Source organism: Emydura macquarii, unplaced genomic scaffold, assembly GCF_026122565.2.
Source record: "Emydura macquarii macquarii isolate MOO-44397 ecotype Brisbane River unplaced genomic scaffold, CSIRO-AGI_Emac_v2 contig_1253, whole genome shotgun sequence".
Lineage (NCBI taxonomy): Eukaryota > Metazoa > Chordata > Testudines > Chelidae > Emydura > Emydura macquarii.
The window spans coordinates 87,081,917-87,095,431 of record NW_027131390.1 but is presented as its reverse complement, the minus strand read 5'-3'; positions in this window follow the sequence as shown (position 1 = coordinate 87,095,431).

The window sequence follows — 13,515 nt, the reverse complement described above, 5'->3', positions numbered from 1 at the left end:
ACAGATGGCTATCCAGCCTCCTTTTGAAAACCTCCACTGAAGGAACATCCAACCTTCCCTAGGCAGTCTCTTCCATTGTCCTACAGTTCTTATAGTTAGGAAGTTTTTCCTGAGATTTAATCTGAATCTGCTATGCTGCAGTTTGAACCCACTGCCTCTTCTCCAGCCCTATGTGGCAAGAAAGAACAATTTTTCTCCATCTTTTTATGGCAGGCTTTCAAGTATTTGAGGACTGCTATCATGTTCCCCCTCAATCTCCTCTTTTCCAAACTAAACATACTCATTACTTCAGCCTTTGTCTGTATGGCTTACATTCCATCCCATTTATCATCTTTGTCCCTCACCTCTGAATCCCATTCTGTATTTGTGCATTTGGTTTTCTTCTCTAAGAGTAGCACTTTACAGTTGTCTTTGGTGAATTTCATTTTGTTGTCTATATCCCAGTTCTCCAATGTATCGAGATCTCACTAAAATCCCTCATCTCAGTGGATGTTCTCATTCCCATCTTCCAAGATTTCAGTGCTTGTGGGCCTGTGCCATGGACTGAGAAAACCTGTCTCAGCTATCCACCTCATTCTCAGACTGTGTTTTTGGCATATACTACAAGCATGTGCATTCTCAGTTTCCCACCCAACCTCGGTGCTGTCTTCCTGTGCCATGCATGGAACATGCTCATTCCCAGCTCCCCATCCTGGTCTCTCAGCCCTGTTGGGGCATATTTTGAAAGGGGACAGAAACGAGGGTTATGGATATGGGGAAGTTTTGGGGGCAGAGGTACATACCCCCCCAACATACCCCACAGCACATCTCAGACTCCATCCTTTCCTCCCAACATTTCTGCACTGCTCTAACCTCCCCTTCCTCCCTAGAAACAGCCGCATCAGGTAGAAGGGTGAGCCTGGAGACCCTTCCCTACTCCTGGAGGCAACATGGGAAAGATGGAGGGGTTCTGGGGTCCTTCACTTGTTCAGGGAGTAGTGGAGGGAAAGGGAGCCCTGGTGCCCCTCCTCTCTACTGGGTGAAGCAGCCAGGAGGAGAAATTACAGGTGACAGAGGAAATCTGTAGAGGAGGGAAAAGGAGGGCACAGATGGCTCCATTTCCCTTCCCCCACAAGTAGATCACTGAAGGGGAAGGTGCCCAACTTCTCCCCCCTCCTCAGGGTTCTGCTGTCAGCTCTCCTGAACTCCCAGAGAGCAAAGGTCCAGGTTTGGTGTTTTTATTCGGTTGTGCTTTGGCAATATGCTCCGTTTTGTCACAAAAATGTACAGAGTTTACAGAGCAGTTGCTCAGCTATAATAAAAGAGAAGATTCTGCAAATTCTTATCTGTGACATAACTATAATTTTGCCAGTGATTAATCTCTGTCCCTCTTTCTCATTCCCCTTTTTGTGTTAAGCGTGAAAATTAGATGCTGTAAAATGAACTGTCACATAAAAGATTTGGAGAGTCTCATGAAAAAGAATGATATACATATATAAATGATTGAACAAAGAAGCCGCTGGGTAGTTTCGACAACAACATGCTAGCCATAAAATAATATGTACTGAAGTGAGTTATAAGAATATTGCCTGTTTCCATGGATACACTGTCCACTTGGGGCTCTATTCTGATCTTTTGGATTTGCATACATTTAGCACTGACTTGATTCATAGATCATGCAGTGCCTAGACTGTCTGATGTCAACCATGAAGCTCCCACCTAGCACTGCCAGGGACACAAATCATCATAAAGGTGGTGGGGGAGGAGGAGGAAGCAAGAGAATTTCTTCTCTTCCCTCCCATGAACCTGACTGTGAAGTTAACTAGCTGTGCCAGTGAAAGCAGGCTGCAGCAGAATAATGCAACCTACATACACCTGCACACCAAAGCGCTGTGGGAAGGACTGCATCTCATGAGGCACAATCCCTCTCCGTAGCTGTCCTTGAAGGATTGCATACACGGTGCTTTTAATTGCACAATCTGTGGGCATCTTTAAGTGTCCATTTTCAGATTGATTTAAGCAGCAACGTAAAGAATGCATAAAGCAAAGTTCCAACTGCATTTTTCCCTTCAAGTCTCAAACCCTTTCTGAGCCTTAACGATGTTAAATTGAGCTTAAATACAGTCCAAGGCTAGGATGATATCATTAATATATGTGTTAGCATTTCAAATTCAATTACACAGATGTCAAGGTTAAGTACAACTCAGTGATAATATGGCCTTCAACTGCAAATTGCAGCTGATTATCAGCCCTCAAAATATCATGCAGTTTTGCAGAAGTGCTATGAAACAAGTATTAAAGCATTTCTAAGTGTGAGGGTGCAGTCCAACATCCACTGAAATCTTCTCATTGACTTCAGTGGGTGCTGGATCTGCTTCTAAGCCACTGGTGGCTGGTGCTCACCTGGCAGTGGTTGTGGGCAATGGTAGGGAAATTCCTGCATACACACAGGATGCTTTGATTTTCACAGTGAAATGCTGGGACATGTGGCATGTGTGGAAGAAGTGCATTATGGGGAGCAGGGAGAGTCATGGGGCATGGTGTTGGCAGCTGGAGAGTGGAGAGAAAAGGATGCTCACTCCTCCCAGCACTCACCTTCACTTAACCACTCACAAACTTCCCTTGACAGCCACTCACAATCCCTTCTACCACCAACACTCATAACCAGATTCTTGCCTGCCAACATGTGTTTACCCATTACCCAGTCTTCTCACTTGGTCTCCCAGTCAGCATCATCTTCTCAACCATTTACCATCAACTATCTGCCCTCGCCCAGTCTCCATCCTGGGTTGTTCAAATCCAGGATTTAGGCTTGGTCCGTTATGCAGACACTGGCTAGCTGCAAACATCAAACTGGATTTCCCCAAGATTTGGTTCATCCAGAGTTCTGGTTCATCCCATCACTACACACAAAAATGCCAGGAATTTGCATAATGGCCTTATATAATAGCTTGTTATATACATTTTACACAGAAAAATTCAAGAGAAATAGCTATATCATTACTATAAATCCAAGAGAACAATAATTTAATGTTCATGGTGTAGTGAGACCTCAATGAATAAATGGAACTCATCGATTAAATAAGACTTCTTAGTATGCATCAAGTCATTTCTACTCACATTTCAAATACAGCTAAGAATCAGGATTTGTGTGTGTGTGTGTGTGCACGCATGTGTGTATGATTTAACAATCCAATTAGATATCAAGTTGCTGGGCAACTGAAGGGGATGTATTCTCCTTTGTAAAAATAATGAAGTTGCTGGTTTAAATATATATTTCTGTTGGGGGAAGCAGGACAGAGCGTCTGCGAGACAAAAACTGCATCTTATCCAAAACTTTTCAAATGTGCAGAAAAGGGTTTCATTTTTGATTCAGTTCAGGAAATGGACTGTGGTTCAGGTCATCTTTTGATAAAGACCAAATGGGATTTCCAGTTCCCAACTATAAAATAAATATTGCAACCCTTCTGACATTCCACAACAACCCCCAGGGGCAATCTATGAGCTAAAACTGTATGAACCTAAACAAATCTAAAGTAATATGAAGAAAGGTAACCAAAGAAACAAATGTGGGATATTTGTGAAAGATGGAGCGGTTTAAGTAGTTTGTGTGAATTGCTTTCCGCCATCATATAAGGAATCTAGCAATGCAAGCTTTCTTTCCTTTTTTTTTTTTTGCCTAGATTAGCAAATTGGCATTGTGTTCAGTGAAGGGGAACAGCTGAAGGTTTGGAAGCAGCAAAAGGAAATGACTGGTGGCACACAACAAGCTTTCTGATCTTGATTGAAACATTTCTTGATTGTTGTAGTCAGGACTTAGAAGAGAGAGAGGTTAAAACACCTTTAAATGGAAGGAATATCTTGCCTTCGAGGTAAGATCAAATATCTGTAAAACACACATATAGTGCTTTATTCTTAAATATGTACAAATCCCACTTAAAATATCTGGAATGTACAAATAACAAAAAACACATCTATGTTCATATTTATATAAGCCACAAAGTTCAAAACTAGATGCATTCAAGTCCTAGTCCTACTCCCACTGAGGCCAATTGTTCAGCTCCTCAGCTGGCATAACTGAGGTCCTGTTAGCATCAGTAGAGCCACTCTGATTTATGCTAACTGAGGGTCTGGTCCATTATATACATACAAAACATGAAAGCATGGTATGATAAAGTATATAGGTTTTACTGGCATGACTTTGATGTGACCACACTGCCCATGAATGAAAAGCTCCCAAATGAGTTATGCAGGTCATCTAAAGAATAAAGAAAACTAAAACAAGAAAAACTCTTTGCAGAAATTCTGTAGACTTTATATAACTCCCCATAGTTTGAATAATCCCTTTGTGGATTTGAGAAAGTAAATCTCCAAAGATATTGCCAAAATTCCCTGCAGACTTCTATTGTTCTGTAGTATTTCTATTATCTCTCATTTCCACAAAAAACATCCGACAGATCTAAGAATACAGCATTATATTAATATTATGCTGAGTCTTCCCAAATGGTGTGTCGTATTTAGGATGTATAACACTTTGCTTAAATACAGATTGGAACAATTTTTCACTTGATGCTGCAAACAGTCATGCTTGATCCAAAGTCAATGGGAGTCTGTCTGGTACCTTCAATGGATCAGGCCCTAAAGAAATAGATAGGCACCTTAAATTGTTTAAAAATCAGGCCCTTAATCTCTACTTAAGTGAGAAGTCCCAGTGAAGTAGGTGGAGCAACCCCACTGCCTGTACACTACTCACATAAGTAAAAGGTGATACTTATGATACTTGTCGGATACTTAGTCCAGGTCCTGGTTGGTGGGTGAGGAAGCCCAGCTAAAGTTACATTGCTTTACTTTTCCACGTGAACAGCATTTACTTCATGCATATCTACATAAAGATGCATCTGAGTTTAGTTATATAATGGGCTTTCATTTAAAAAAATGAACAGTGGAAGAGATGTTTAGCCAAACATACATAAGAGGTAGGTCTGTTATAAAGCAATGCCATGCCTTATAGTACGGTGCACTGTTTGTTTGTGCATGCACGCATGTATCGAAGGAGATTGGCCTTGTTTGCAGAGTTCCTGACCCTGTTTAGGCCACACAGTGTGTGGCTTTGTAAGGAAATGAAGATTTCTGTGAACTGTCTCTTGGACAACGGAAGCAACAGTAAAGTCCATGACAATGTTCTTCAGGGGCTGAGGTGATGTCCTGAGGAAGGAAGTCAAGAGTCTCTTGAGAGCTTTGGCTATTATTTCCACGTTGCCAGGATTTTCACATCAAATCATCAGAACATGTTAGAGAAAATATAGATATGGCTAAATGTGCACAAGTCCTTGGAAGGTAAAACATTTGTGGTTACTGAAGTACAACAGCTGCAGAACAAGTGATGGGAAATAATATCACAGAATGACATAAAGAGTCAAGTAAAAAAAAAGTCAGCCAAGCTCAGTAACAAACTAAGGAGAAAGTTATCATTTGTAAACATTATGAGAATGTCTATAAGTTGTGAGTTACCTCATATTTGCTGCACTTAGTTACTTCAGCAGAGATAAGAAACACAGCTGGAGTTTCTGAAAGTTTGTAATAGTCCTTCCAGTTCAGAACCATAGAAGAGCTATGGGAAAAGTTTGCTTCAATTTTTTATTTTCATTTTTCTCATTTCTGTGCTCTTCCTCATTTCACACAGGACTAAAAGGTAGAAGCACCAAAATACCTTGAGAAAGCATGTTTTCATGAGATCTCTAGCCCAGCCACTATTTCCGATTTGTATCTGAATATCAGGATACTTAAACAAATTATATTGCTACAATTTTTAACGTCACTCATTTCTAATAAAGTACTGTAATTCCTCTGAGTGCAGATTAAGACAATGCTGTCAGGTGGAAGTGTTGGACAATCAGTATGTTTTGTGCCTGAATGTACATCTTTGGGACAAATACATTTGCTAATGATTAGAAAGACAGAGCAGGGACACAATGAGGTAAATACCAGGGGCTGCCAAATCCGGAAGTTCAGACATAACACGGTCTTTTCAAATCTAGGATGCAATCCTGTGAATGTTTATTTATATAAGAACGTCTTTACTCAAGGGAGTAGTGTCATGTAATGAATAGGACTATTCACATAAGTAAAGGTTTATGCAAGACCCTATTTGGTTCACTCAAAAAACAGACAAGTAAAAGAAGAAAAGTGAAGTGAAAATATAGTACTACAAAGATCTGGTTATAAAACAGAGATGCGGGGAAAGGAGTTTGACAATTTTTCCCCCATGGAGTGGGAAAGGCATTTTTATTTTATATCAATTTTTTTTCTGAGCCTGGTTACAATATATCAGATCATTTTAAATAATAGTGACCCATTCCTCCAAACCCTTTCTCTCATGGGGTCAGATTTGGATATCCTTACTCATCAGGAATAATAGTGTCATTGAAATCAATGAGACCTGTCATGGAGAAAGCTGCTACTCACGATAAGTAATGAGACAGATTCTGTTTCACCCAGCTCTATGTATCTTTTCAGACAAAAAATGCAGTTTCAGTCAATCTAAAACTATTTGTGAATTTGATGCTAATAATTTTGGCCATTCACAAAAGGGCTGGTGGAAGAGGAGGTGATGGGGCTGGTGCTACCATCCCTTCACCTCCTCCAAAACCTTCACCCAGCAATTAGGGTACTCACCAGGGATGTGGGGGATCCAACTTCAGATAGCTACTCTAGAGCAGACCCTGAGTGGATTCTTTCCATTTATAAAAAATTCAGATCTGGTTCATCCTGAAGTAAATATTTTCCCCTCACTTTTTTAGGACCTGCTGCCAATCAAGAAAAACCAAAACAGTTATTTATTCAGTTATCACCGTAAGTTAATTTATTGAATAGAATAATAGTTTACAGGATCTAGACTAGGTGTGTATATAGATTTGGGTAAACATTACATTGTCAAGAGAAGTATTAAGACATTTATAATATTTTGCACTTCTATAGATCTTCCTTTCAAGGAGCTCAAAGTACTTTCCAAATGTAATTAAACTTCATAACACCCTCAGGAGATAGGTATGTATTTTATGCCCGCTTTACACATGGAGAAACTGAGGTACAAACATTAAGTGATTCACCCAGATTCACTGACTGGAATAGAACCTTTTCTGTGAAACCTGGCTTCAATAAGAACAACAACTTTCATAGTATTTACTAACACAAAAGATCCTGTACAACACATGAATGGTCCAGTAAAGTAAGGATAGCTGCAATAGAAATGGTTTAAAGTAACATTTACATAAAAATGCTGTATTTGATATATTACTTTTAATAATGACGGGGAGTGAAATGGGACTTCTCTCATTCTTATATTTAAGCACATGCTTAAGTGCTTTGCTGGATCAGGGCCATGAATAGTAATAATGTAAATAGTTTCATTTTTTTAAATTAAAAATTATAAATTTAACTTGGGGCATTCCCTATACTGTTGCCTTTCAGCTCTTTGCCGCACCAGATGTCAAACATTTTTGAAGATTTATTGGGCTGTTTTTGAAAGATGTCATTACAATTAATCCCATGGAATCTCCTCACTTTCTCATTTCTTCCAAACATTAACCACTATCACCAGTTCAAGACCTCAAGTTCATAAACATAATACTGAGCATTTTATAAAATCCTTTGAAATCATTTTGAAAGCTAAACTGGAGTGATTCAAAAAGTGATGTCTTTTCCAATGCTGTGGATTTTATAGGATGGTTTATGGGATAGTTTTGTAATATAGGCTACTACTGGCAAATAGTTTAAGGAAACTGAGTTCATCTTCATGTGGATGGTTGGATTAGAAGAGATAAACTATTTCTTTGCTGCTTTTATCTTTGTCACAATTTAATCTGAGATGCTATAAGGGACATTACTAGACTGTCAATGGAGCACAGAACCATAAGGGATTTAAAGTAGGATTAAGTAACACAACTAATTAATTGTAACAGCTGACTTCAGTGCAGAATTTGGAACACCACATTAGAATAATTCCCTAGTTTTAATATCCTGGGGACACATTTTTTGAAACACAAAAATATACAAAAGACACTCACCAGGTGGTTAAGCATATCTTAAGTAACATTTCTTGGCAGAGATCCTCATAAAATCTAGGTACCAACAGCCAATAGATATTGTTAATGAGCATCAGCTGCAATGTGTTACACAGATAGTTTGAACTACTGACTCAAATGAGAAGATGTTGTATTATGATGGAAAAGATCCATGGCAAACAGCTCACTGGAAATACAAAGGATATTGGATGATGTGCTCTCGCATTGAAGACATTTGTATTTAAATGTAGTTGCAGTTCTAATTATACACACTTCAGGGTATACATGTATATATATGAAAACATCTGGATATAAATGCATGGATGTGAAACCTAACATGGAGGTAAATTCTGCTGTCAGATCTGCACAGCAGATCTTAGTTCCAATAGTCACAGAATCATAGAAACTAGACAGTGAAAGAAACTATTAGATTATCCAATCCATCATAATGCCTATGCAGGTTTGATCTCCTGTGCTTTTAGTGTTTTGGCATGTGTAAGAGTAAAATTCCCAAATGATGGGGCTTTTAACACTTCTGTTGGCAGACTATTCCAAAGCAAACTACATCTCACATATTTCTAGAGTGGTTGAAATTCTCTAATTCTTTTTTTTTTTTTTTTTTTTTTTGGTTAAAAAAAAGTCTTGTTTTCTAAAATGAAATTTTTCATGAAATGTTGACATTTTCAAAATATTGTTTTTCACAAAATATGTACCTTCTTAATACTTAATTTTTTTGTCAGAAACATTACTGAAAAAAATATTAAAATGGTTACTGAATGTTTTTGTTTTACACTTTCAATAAGCAAAAAGTTTCTATAGCCATTTTGAGATGATTAATGTTTTTACAAAAAATAATTAAATGTAAAAAAATGGCAAAAAAATTAAAAAGCAAAAGTTGGGTCTAGTTCAAACAATTTAAATGAAAACAACCTTGAAATTATGTTTATTTTCTTTTTGTGAAAATAGGTATTCATTTTTGACCATCCTGCTTTTTTCTTGGCTATACCAACTTGTGATGGAGTGTTCACCCCCACCTGAAGCAGAGCAGGTGAAATTAGGTGAATTAAACTGATAGGCTGCACCTGAGAGAGAGTTAGGGGTGGAGGGGCTTGAGAGGCTGATTGATGATGGAGACCAGCTGAGAAGGATGGGGGGGGGGGGGAGGGCTGGTATAAATGCAGGACATAAGGAGTAGAAAGTACCTATAAGGGAAGACTGTAGAGTTATTCCCTGGGAGAAAGGCTGTGTGTTTGGAGCTAAGTAGTCTGTAGCTATTTGGAGTTTGGGCTAGTAAGACTAGAAGAGGGAGCCAGAAGATGTAGAAAGGTGTTTAGGGAAAGAGCAACAGGGTTTGGGAGAAAGACCACTGTTGCAGACATAGGGCCTCTAGATTGGAACATGTAGTAAATGGTGGATCTGGGTTTCCCTACCAGCCACTGGGGAAGTGGCATAGTCAGGGCAGTGGAATTGGAGACTGCATGATATTATATGGCCTGTGGGACTTTGGTACCACAGGAGGGAAAAACTTGCATAGTGATCTGGCTGGATGACCAGGTCATGCAGAGTAAGTACCTTGAGTTGCAGAAAGAGGAGGCAAGGTGTGTGAACTAGTGGCAGAAAGGGGAATGGGTTGTGAACAGAGCTAATCCATAGAGTGGCCAGGAGGAGGCTCCCTTAGTGGTGAATGGACCTGTATCACAATTGTACAACTACAAAGAAGTCTTTAAAGTGAAGTAAAGTGAAATCTCAAAATCAAATAAAAGACTCAGTGAGGTCAAAACCTGGCTCTGAATTTAATAATTATCAGACAAGCTAGTTCTCCATTATTTGTTCCCAAAACAATGTACAAAGGAGGTCAATATCTTTATAGAAGGGGAAACTGAGGCATAGAGCAGCAGCAACAACACTTGCCTATCTCCTTGCAAGCCAATGGCAAAGTTAGGAATAAAATCAATTCTGCTGAGTCCCACTGCAGTGCTTTATCCCACTGCTAGGCTCCACTTCCCAACTGGCAATCCTCTCTAATATTTGTAATATATTATGTTAATCAGTCATAAGTGGTTTTTTTAAGGCACTTGCCACCATAGTACTCGAGTCCCTCACAAATAAACCTGAAGAGCTTGTGTAGCTGGCAACTTGTCTCTTTCACCAACAGAACTTGGTCTAATAAAAGATATTACCTCACCCACTTTGTGTCTCTAATACCCTGAGATCAATGTGGCTATGACAACATTGCAAATCACAAATATTAATTAATTTATCCCGTGTATGGACTGTACCCTCTTTTGGGCAGGGATTCTCTCTCTCTCTCTTTTAAAAGTGTCTAGCACATTTGAGTAGATCATCAGTTAAACAATAACATTCCCCTTTTACAAATGTTGAAGTGAAACTGAGAATAAATGAAACATCCAAATATCAGAAAACTGGGGTACAAACAGTAAGATAATTCAGATCTCCTGAGTCTCAGCCACTGCATTAAAAATGTAACTATCTTTCTTTTCTTCACCTATATTTGTAGTCTATGGATTCCTTCATCCTGAAGATTCTCCAATTAATTATAATTACAGCTGGGCAGGAATCTTTGACAAAACACTTTTTTCACTGGAAAACATTGATTTGTCAAAACCAAAATGTGTCTGCAGGTTGAAGTGACTTTGACAAATTTTTCAAATAGGAAAAAATAAATTCACAGTTGTTGAAATGTTTTACTTTGACATTTTTCATTGAAAAATTGTGGTTTAGCAGTTCAACATGACTTTTTATTTCAAGATTTATGCTAACCATAATAAAAAAAAGTAAATAAAAATGGTCAAAATTGAAACAAAACTTTTCACAATTATTGAAATGAAACATTTTGATTAACCCAAAACAAATTTTTTTTCCAGATATTCAGTGTGGCATTTTTTTGAGATTATGACCATTTTTATTTACTTAGTTTTACAATGATTATCTTCAATCTTGAAATGTTTTGAAATGTTGAAAGTTTCAAAATCGCAAACTTTTGTGAGATGGGAAACTTTTCCCCACCCAGCTCTACTTATCAGTGGGTCCATATTTTTCCTGTTGGTGCAAAACTCAGATAAATTAGTTAAAAGTCTAACCTGTTTGAATAATTAGCATTGGTCCAGAAGAGGCAAGGATCATGGCCTCAGACCTGTGCAGAACTCAGAGATACATGTGATACAGGAGAAATGTGTGTATCATGCCCACGCCCATGCCTATGCCTATGCTATGCCTATCCCTCAACATATTGCCCTGGATCCCCCTCCTCCCTAGCAGAATGGTCAGCATGGTATATTCCTAACTACTTGGCCAAAACTAGATCTCTCTAGTTCATCTCTACAGTGGGCTGAAGAAGCAACCCAGATTTAAACATCACCAAAGCCAGGGGAAGTTCAGACGTGGGACTAGATGTGAGCTTTTTGACACAAGCCTATCTTTAATTAAAAGGATGATAGTACTGCATTGCAATAAAACTGGAAGACAAGGTTCACTAGCCTTTTATCAGAGAAAGAGAATGGGTAGAAAAGAAACATTTCAGGTGTTGTATATGGGAAGCAAATGATCTCTAGTTCTGTTCTCAGTCCAGATGAGAAATGAATAACTGTAGCATATGACCAAATCCACAGACTTGTAATGGCACATGTCAAACGGAGAACAGAGTGATCTTTGATGGTGACTCTGTACTGCCACACAAGAAGGGTATCTTATGCAGCAGCTGCAGAGTGTTTAAAATGCTGCCGAAAGCTTGAAACAGCTCCGACATCAGAGGACAAAGCTGGAACAAACCCAGTGTGCTTTTCAATCGTACAGTTCTGAGGCCTCCAAGATAAGAAGCTGAGAAGACAATGTCTCTTTGTGCTTCCTTGGAATCCTGACGATCAAGAGTCAAGACCGAATGTGGAACAGAAAGCACAGGGAAGTTTCTCCTGAGATTCTGCCCCTAGAACTAGAATGGCAAATATTTACTAAAAGGAACTCCCCTCTCACTTTCCCTTTGGTTTATTCATTAACAAATTACTTTAAAAAATGTAAAGGGGGAACTGTGTTATGGATCTAACTTCACTCAATGTGGGAAAAATCATCCCTGGCCCTACAGAGTGGGAACATATCAAGCTTTCAAAAGAGATGAGTAGCTATGAACTCAAATAGAGGCAAAACCTGAAGAGGTGGGGTTGCCTCCAACCCTAAGAACTGAACTATAGAGCTAGGTTTGCCACCCAATCATGGCAGATTTTGAATGATCCTACTTTCTCCGCCCTGAGAGAATTTTTTTTTTAGGACAGTATATTGAAAAGGAACTCTTCTCACCCCTTCCTCTGAAAGCAAGGCAGTAGTGAGATGTTCAGCCTCCTGAAGCTCACTCCAAAGCTGAGCCAGCTCCTAAAAACTTAGAGTACTGAGGTGATATTTGGTTTCCAGGTGCTGTATTGGGCTTATTTCTGGGATTTATGGAAAGATTCTGTCAGCCTGCATCCCTATACAGTCCCATTGAAATCAATAGGACTCATTGCAGGATACGTTACTACTCTTTGTGGGCAACAGTGGTGAAATTTGCATGTAAGTCAATAAAAAAGATGCTTGGATGTACCTAGAGTGCAATAATAAGTCTAATAAAGATGATAGACATAATTGTTATGGATGCAATTTGTTTTTTGTGGATATTTTATTAACTCACTTTTCAAAGGTGACAGCAGCAGTGAGTTCTTAGGAAGTATTTGGGGTTTTTCAGAAGGGCATTCTATGGATACGGGAGGTATGGAATGAATGAAGGCCCAGAGTGAGGAGACTGAGAAAAATGAGAACAATGAGGCACACAATATGTAAATTCATACATGTCAAACCTATATACACATCTATGTTTTTAATGGAATTTCTGGCCATTGCATTGCTTTTGTGACGAAACCCACATGGTATGTGTCACTACTAAGAGAAATGAATTAGATGAAAAGAATGATCGATCTAAACTTGATACATCCTAAGAATAAATACATGTATTTCTAGAAACACATTTCATGGATTGTTTTGCTTCAGACAACATTCCAAACCAAGCTCCAAAATTCCATTAGCTAAATCCTACCTAAACATGCATACAACATCATATGAAATTTAAGAAGTCAACTAGGATATCATTATAAAAGATACATTGTGTCGGTAAGAATTTAGAAACTGCTTTCTACTCCTATTAACTTTTAAAACTATTTATACCATATAAAATTGCATCAGTTACACAAAGAACACTAGAACAAATAAAAGGAAATTATGCTTCATGCAGCACATACCATAGTCAGTCTGCGGAATTCAATAGTACAGGAGGCCGTCAAGTCAAATATTGTGGCAGGGTATTTTAAAAGATGGGATAGTTTAATAACAAAGAATAATATAGGTCAATATGGGTGACAAGAAATATAAAATTTTATGCTCCTAGGCACAACCTCAAGAGATCAAGAAGGAATTTTTTTAACCCTGTGCA